Raw genomic sequence first — 8,641 nt, 5'->3', positions numbered from 1 at the left:
AAAATTCCTAACACAGTGTCTGTCCTCTCCAGGGTTGGGAGTGGGTAGAAGCTGGGAGGGAGGGAGGGAGGAAGGTGAAGTATGAGCTTACTTGATTAATATTGTCGTGAGATGAGCAGATACTCTTGCCTGGAAAATCCCATGGACGGAGGAGCCTGGTGGGCTGCAGTCCATGGGGTCGCGAAGAGTCGGATACGACTGAGCGACTTCACTTTCACGCATTGGAGAAGGAAATGGCAACCCACTCCAGTGTTCTTGCCTAGAAAATCCCAGGGACAGGGGAGCCTGGTGGGCTGCCGCCCATTGGGTCGCACAGAGTCGGACACGACTGAAGCGACTTAGCAGCAGTAGCAGTAGCAGAGATGAGCAGGAAGGAATTCAACGCGGACACTTTCTCTTTCTGGTTTTGGAGACTCACCTTCTCAGCGTGGGGATCTTCGCTGACCCAGAAGGCGCACCTCTGCTCCAATGTTCGCTTACCACCCATCTGCAGCTCCTCATCACTCACGCACGGCACGCACACATGCAGGGCACGCACGCACGGCTACGGTTCCACCTTCTTTCTGCCGCTTTCCCCTCCCCGCTGCAGGCAGCCCTTGGTTACATGATCCAAGCAGACCTCACTGGCGATTCCTCTTACACAGGAAGCCCAGCTCTGCTCCTGGAGAAAGGGGCACCATATGTTATGCCCATAGTTCAGGAACGGGGGACAAACTCACAGCGACCTCTCTTCGCTGTGATGTTAGGGAAGCTGCCTGCTCCAACGTGGAGCCCTTCAGTGTTCTCAAGCGTGGTGCTTGCTACTCACGTTTCCCTTGCTCTCCAGGGAATATTTAACAAGATGTTTGAGGGTTCTTTTAAATCCCCTTTCCCTCAGCTTGAGGAGAACCAGGCCCCTCCTACCCTCCTCTCTGGTTGGGTGGGACTCTGAGCTCTTTTAATCACTGACTCAGGGGATTAAAAGTTAGGTATGAATACAATGCAATATTACTCAGCCATAAAAAAGAATGAAATAATGCCATTTGCAGCAACATGGATGGGTCTAGAGATTATCACATTAAGTGAAGTAAGTCAGAAAAAGACAAAGATCATATGATATTGTTTATATGTGGAATCTTAAAAAATGAACTTTTTTACCAAACAGAAATAGACCCTCAGACATAAAAAACAAACTTATGGTTACCAAAGGGTAAAGAGATGGGGAGGAATAAATTAGGAGTTGGGGGTTAACATATACATACTACATTGTATAAAATAGATGATCGAAAATGAAGTGAAAGTCATTCAGTCGTGTCTGACTCTTTGCGACCCCATGGACTATACAGTCCATGGAATTCTTCAGGCCAGAATACTGGAGTGGGTAGCCTTTCCCTTCTCCAGGGGATCTTCCCAATTCAGGGATCGAACCCAGGTTTCCTGCCTTTCAGGAGGACTCTTTACCAGCTGAGCCACAAGGGAAGCCCAGATGACCAAAAAGGACCTACTGTATAGCACAGGGAACTATACTCGGTACTTTGCAATAACCTATAAGGGACAAAAAATCTGAAATTATATGTGTGTATATATATATATATATATATATATACACACAAATATATCTAAATCACTTTGCCATACACCTGGAACAAACAACCATATTATAAATCAACTAGGTTTCAATTTTAAAAAAGGGAAGAAAAGTATGAAAGTAAACACAGAATTACCATATGACCCTGCGATTCCACTCCTAGGTGTGGGCCCAGAGTAACTGGAAACAAACAAGCACCTGTACATGCATGTCCAGAGCAGCACTAGTCACAAAAGTCAGATGCTGAAACAGTTCAGACAGTGAATGGATGGATAAACTAAATATGGTCAATCCATACAATGTACTATTATTCAGCCTCAAAAAGGAAAGAAGTGCTGATTTATGCTATGGCACGGATGAACCATGAAAACGTTCTGCTCAGTGAGAGAAGCCAGCCATGAAAGGTCACCTATTGTGTGACTCCATTTATATGAAATGTCCAGAACAAGCAAATCCATAGATCAGTGGTTGCCAGGGGCTTGGGGAGAGGAGAGAGAGAGAGTTTGATTCTGGGGATGATGATTCTGTTCGGGATGAGGAAAATGTTTTGGAACTAGCTAGAGGCTGAGTGTACAGCACTGTGAATGTCCCAAGCGTGCTGACTTGTTCAATTTAAAGTGGTCAATTTTATATTGTGTGACTTTCACCTCAATAAGTTATAACGTTTTAACTTATGTATTGCTTGTCCAGCCAACCATCTGGTTCCCCTTTGACCTCTCAGACTGACCCTCTCTCATCCACATGGCTCTGCCCGGGGCAGTCAGCCCTTTTCAGAGCCGCCTTCCTCTGCAGAGAGCTGGCCCAGCCCACGCATCCCTTCTCACTTCTGTACAGGTGCTTCAGTCTCTGTGAGCGATGTAGCCCTACTCACCTGAAGCCCAGGATTCGTTCTAAATGGGCCCCTGGAACGGGATATTTTAGTCTGAAATTTTATAGTTTAGTCTGAGAGTAGAATCCGCTCTATGCTCTTGCTCCTCAAACTTACTTTTTCCTCCACTTTCAAAACAGGCTCAGTGGACCCGGGCAAAGTCTCTGAGGGATGGACTTGAAAAGAGAAGTTCTGACGTCAGATGACTTGTACTTGCCTCCAGCTGCCCAGTCCTCAGTTTCCTCTGTCTGCCTGGAGGGCGCTCTGTGCCTTTACCTCTCACTTGCAAGTAAAGATCACCTGAATTCTGTTTGGTAACGTTTACGAAGCCCAGAGAGTTACTGTTGAGAACCCGCCTCATTCCCCTTACAGGGAGCCGTTACCTTTCCAAGTCCCTGGACTGATTGCTAAGGAACAAGTACACCCGGCAAGTATGGTTTAAGTGACATTAAGATTAGGAGCATGGGGCTTCCCTGGTGGCGAGCCTGCCTGCCAATGCAGGAGACGTGAGTTCAATCCCTGATCCAGCAGGATACCACATGCTACAGAGTAAATAAGCCTGTTGCTGCTGCTGCCTCTGCTAAGTCGCTTCAGTCGTGTTCAACTCGTGTGACCCCATAGAGGGCAGCCCACCAGGCTCCCCCGCCCCCAGGATTCTCCAGGCAAGAACACTGGAGTGGGCTGCCATTTCCTTCTCCAATGCATGAAAGTGAAAAGTGAAAGTGAAGTCGCTCAGTTGTGTCCGACTCTTTGCTAGGTGGCCACAACTACTGAGCCTGTGCTCTAGAGCCCGGGAGCCACAACTACTGAAGCCCATGAGCCCTAGAGCCAGTGCTCAGCAACAGGAGAAGTCACTGTAATGAGAAGCCCATGCTCACCACAAGTAGAAAAAAGCCCACGCAGCAACAAAGACCCAACCCAGCCCAAAATAAATAAAACTATAATAAAAAAGATTAGGAGCATGAAGCTGTATTAAGAAGATATGTGTAAATTACACATTAATTACCTTAAATGTTCTACTGCTGAAAGGACTCACAGTTCCGTTTATACTCAGACCACCTTGTTACAGGTCAAGGGTATAATACAGCCACAGGAGAGAGCTGCATCAGAGGGGGCTGGCACTCCCAGGCACAGGCTTCTCTGTCCTCTCAGCACAGAGTGGTACAGGTCTCACATCACCACCATCAGCGTACCTGCAAAGCACCTGAGAACCAGAAGCCCCAGGTCTGCTTGTGGCAGGGGTTTCTTATCGTGAGCTACCTGGTCCTCTAAGCGCGTTCCAGTTACACGACCAGCCTTAAGTGTCCAAAGCCCCAGATTCCATCAACACCAGATGCATATCATAAACCCAAGTGTTATTATTACTGAGCACTGCTGGCCAGCTGGTCCATCCCTCCCTGAAACAACTTATGAACCCATGGGAAAAGAACACCGTTTATCTTGAGTTAGTGCAGCTAACGGTCACTACCATACTCCAGCAGCTCTGGAAATCAGCATGAGGTCATTCCAGATCAGCTGAGATTAACCCAGACTAAACAATATGGCAGCCACCAGAAACTTCTTCAGGTCAATCAGTATGGCTTGCAACCAAAGCCAGAGAAACCAGCACAAGTATAAGCAGCTGCTTGACCCTGAGAGGCTCTGAAAAGCCCTCCTCAGCTGCCCTTGAGTGAGATGCAGGTCACGTGACTGACAGACATCTGAACACTGTTAACTTATTTGTATCTGTGTGTGTCCTTGTGGCTTCACAGCCTGGGCTAAACATCCCTTTAGTCCCCTTAAGCATGCCAATTCTGTTCCCATCATACGCAGGGCTTGTGGAATGTGGGTATGCAATGTGATATTTGGGGAGCACAAGGAGATGTGCGTTAGCCTTTGTGCTAAGATAGAGGGGCTATCTCAAGCCATCCAGAGGATTTTTCAGGACTAAAGGGTAGTTCTACATTAACCTGACCTGGTAACTATTCTTCCTGCGGTTTGTGCAATTATAAATATAGGAAGAGATAAACTAGATGTGGACTGTGTCATGAAGGAAGATGTGCAAACTTAAGCAAGTTTTAGCAACTTATTTAGTCCTTATTCCTTTGGACTTCATTTGAGTTGTGGTTGCAGTGGAAATCCTAGAATTATATTAATCAATCCTTAGAAGCTGTTGTGCTGTCTTAATAGATGCAGGGAAGCCATGCCTACAGAGGATCCAGGGAACAGGCACATCTAGGTTTTCAGTAAATGGCTTTACTGCCTCTTACCAGTTCTGAAGGCTGGACCACACTGTCTGTGACAATAGGTCCTGAGGATACGAAGAAGTGTTTGACTGTAAAAGACGGCTTAAAACAGATTGCCCTTGGACCGCAAATGCTCCCCTTGGACTGTACTGTGAGAGAGAAATAACCTTCTATCTTCTTTCAGCCACTGAATGAATTATTGGCTCACTTTGTTGACGGTCTACCTGTATCCTACCCGATAGGGAAACAGACGCTTAGAACTGGGGTGATTCCATAAAATGTGTGACCACTAGTGGGAGCCAAGAAAACAGATGCTTCAGGTTGGAGAGCTGGAGATTATTACTATGACACTCCAAAATATTTACATAACTCAGTAGGTATTTGTGATAACTCAGAGGGCAGACCACTCGCCTAGTGCTCAGGGAAGCAACTGGGAAGGGCCAAATTTTTGTTGTGTGTTGGTTTTTAGTGACAGCGGCTGCCTTTAACAGAGACTGTCCATGTCCTACGCATATCCCCACACTTCTGCCACTTCAATGTACAAGCCCAATTTTCAACTGTCATAGTTCCATCTCCCTCTTGATGCTGAAGATAGGCTCTACTAGAACGCAGAGCCAGCTCAGGCCCAAGACCAGAGGTCTAAACAGACTGAATCAAGTCGGTGAGAAGGAGAACTGGGGAGGTCAGTCAGACTCAGACTTTGGTGCAGACTGCCTGGGTTTGAATTCTCCTCTCACCTTGATCATATCCTCCAGAGCAAGTTACTCAACCACTCATTTGTAAAATGGAGCTAATATTAATAGGTGCCTCAAGGAAGTGTTTTAAAAAACTTCAGGAAATAATCCATGTAAAGTACTCAGCACAGCGCCCTGTGCACAGCTCACCCTTAAGAACTACTGGCCCTACACCCATGGCTGATTCATGTTAATGTATGGCAAAAACCACTACAATATTGTAAAGTAATGAACCTCCAATTTAAAACAAACAAGAATTACTGGCCCTGAGTGGAGGAAGCGTGCGGGAGTCTGCTGCCATCTGGCGGCAACTATCAGTTTTCCACTGAAGTGTAAATGTAAATGAAAGGCCACATTTGACCTCCATGTATTGTGCAAGTGGCGTTTTCATTGCAGTGCTTTTGGAGTAGCTGTATGTAGATCTCCACAGATTTCTGTCTTGTACGACGAGTAGGAAAGCTCCTCCTGACCCCCTAGGAAGGTTCTTGGCTATGGAATCTGCTTTTAGAGACCACTGCCACCTACTGGCCACCTTGCATACATGCAGCCAAGGTGAGCATCTTGAATTAAATGGAAAACGTTGAGAATACTGAGAGGAATTCCACCAACCCCACGATCTGATTCTGCAACTTTCAAGTTCATCTTGGGAAGTTCCTTCCTAAATCTCTCCTTGAAAGTTCCTTCCTAAATATCTCCTTGTAAGTTCCTAGACCTCTGACTCTCCATTGATGACTCTTGGGATCTTTCTGGCTTTTACAAAACATCTTAATCACTTGGATAGTTCTCTCTTGCCCAGAATAGAATATGGGTTCCCCCCAACGTGAGAAGGAAAATTAAACGCATCTGAGGCACTATAGGTGACCACAGGGAGGCCCTATTTAGTAGGCGGGTGTGGAAACATTGCTTGACCTTGCAAAGAACCATAGCATCAGACAATGACGCTCAAAGCTTGCTCTGTGTTACAGTCCCCTGGGATGCTTTTAATTTCTACTGATGCCTGGGCTCCAGCCCACACCATTTGCAAGCGTGCTAAGTTGCTTCATTCGTGTCTGACTCTGTGCAACCCTATGGACTGTAGCCCACCAGGCTCCTCTGTCCATGGGATTCTCCAGGCAAGAATACTGCAGTGGGTTGCCATTTCCTTCTCCAGGGGAGCTTCCCGACCCAGGGATCGAAACTGTGTCTCTTATGTCTCCTGCAGTTATTTTTCAGTTTTAATTTGGACTTCCCTGGAGGCTCAGACGGCAAAGAATCTGCCAGCAATTCAGGAGACCCAGGTTTGATCCCTGGGTCGGGAAGATCCTCTGGAGAAGGGAATGGCAATCCAGTCCACTATTCTTGCTTGGAGAATCCCATGAACAGAGGAGCCTGGAGAATCCCATGGACAGAGGAGCCTGGAGAATCCCATGGACAGAGGAGCCTGGAGAATCCCATGGACAGAGGAGCCTGGAGGGCTACAGTTCATGGGGTCACAAAGAGTCGGACATGACTGAGCGACTCACACACACACACATATTGGCAGGCAAGTTCTTTACCACTAGCGCCACCTGGGAAGCTCCTACCAATTGAATCCAAATGCTAAAGTTCTCCAGGTGATGCAGATGGAGTCAGAATTGAGAAGAGCTGCACTAGATCAAGTCATCCTGACCCTTCATCTTGCATCTCATCATCCTGACCCCTCATCTTGCATCTCATCTTAAATTATGCAACCATGTTATTCAAACAAATGCGTGTCACTGAGTCGATGTTGCTATTACTCTACAAAGACCTTCCAAAGCTTTAACTTCCCTTGATCTCACCCTGAAATTAAAGTCGGAACATATACACTTTGTTCTCAGCCCTGGTTAGAAGGTTCTCAAACAGTCTAACTGAAATTCAGATCCTGCTTCACCAAGACCCACCAACTGGTAGGTTGCTGTGCTGGGCAAACAGTGGCCCCAAGAATATTCAAAACCATCCCCAAACCACATGTATCTGCAGCTTATAAATCCTTCATCAATTCTCCAGTTTTCAAACATAAATTGTTTGCCCAGACCCTATTCATTACTTACACTCCAGACCAGTGATTTTCAAAGTGAGGCCCTTTGGACAAGCAGCAGCATTCCAGAAGACTAGTTAGAAAATTCTTAGGCTGCATACCCAGCCCTTCAGAATCAGAAACTGCATACAAGTCCAGGTCTCTGGTTAACAAGCCCTCCAAGTGTTGCAGAGGTCCACTCAAAAGTTTGACAAACAGCTCTCCTCCCCAGAGGTGAATCACAGTTACCAGCTGAACGCCACGGCAGAGGCAGAATGTTCTCTAAATGGGAGGGCAGGGAAAAACCAAAGAAGGAGAAGAAAGATTTTTACCTTCACTTCTCCAGGAAACCAGTGGATCCGCTCCACTTGTGCAGAGCCCACCACCTGTGGACTTGGAGCAAAGCATCTGGTTAATCCTCCCATAAGGTTAATTGACACTGAGATCACTGTACCTTGGTGGAAATTTTTTAAAAAGTCTCTATCAGGCAAACATTTCTTCTCTGAGAGAAAGTATCTGAAATGCTTGGGTGACAGCTAGGAATTCTGGTGTGGACCTTGGAATTTCCCAAGGTCCCTTCTTTGTCTTAATGTCATCGGGTACACTTCAAACTTTTTGAATTCTTCCTTTTAATTCCCCACTTGTTCTCTGTCCCCCTAAGAGCCCAATTCTGAGTTTTGAGTGGGTTGTGTGCAGAGAGGGCTATAGTCACCACCCTCTTGTGGCTGAAGGAGCTCATAATTAAAAGGGGCAATGCATCAAAGGAACCTCATTATTCATCTCTTTGCACCAGTAAAACCAGGGGAGCTGATGAGGAATCTAAAAAACAAATGATACAAATGAACTCATAGACAAAACAGACCCACAGACATAGAAAACACGGCTTTGGTTACCAAAGGGGGAAGCATGGGTGTGGTGGGGCTGCGCTGGGGGCGGTTAAACTAGGGAGTGTGGGATTAACATATACACACAACTATATATAAAATAGATAATCAACAAGAATTACCGTATGGCACATGGAACTATACTATTTTGTAATAAGCTATGAGGAAAGAGAATCTGAAAAAAATAGAATTGTATATATAACTGAAGCACTTTGCTGTGCCCCTAAAACTAACACAACACTGTACACCAACTTTACTTCAAAAAAAAAAAAAACAGAGGAGTTGAGCCCAGGGTAGTGGCCATATGTCCCCTCCAGCTTCCCACTGATGCCCTAACTAGGGAGCC

This window comes from Bos grunniens, chromosome 8 (assembly GCF_055505025.1).
Source record: "Bos grunniens cultivar Pamir isolate PY7600 chromosome 8, Bosgru_T2T1.0, whole genome shotgun sequence".
NCBI lineage: Eukaryota > Metazoa > Chordata > Mammalia > Artiodactyla > Bovidae > Bos > Bos grunniens.
Note: the sequence above shows the minus strand (reverse complement) of the source record.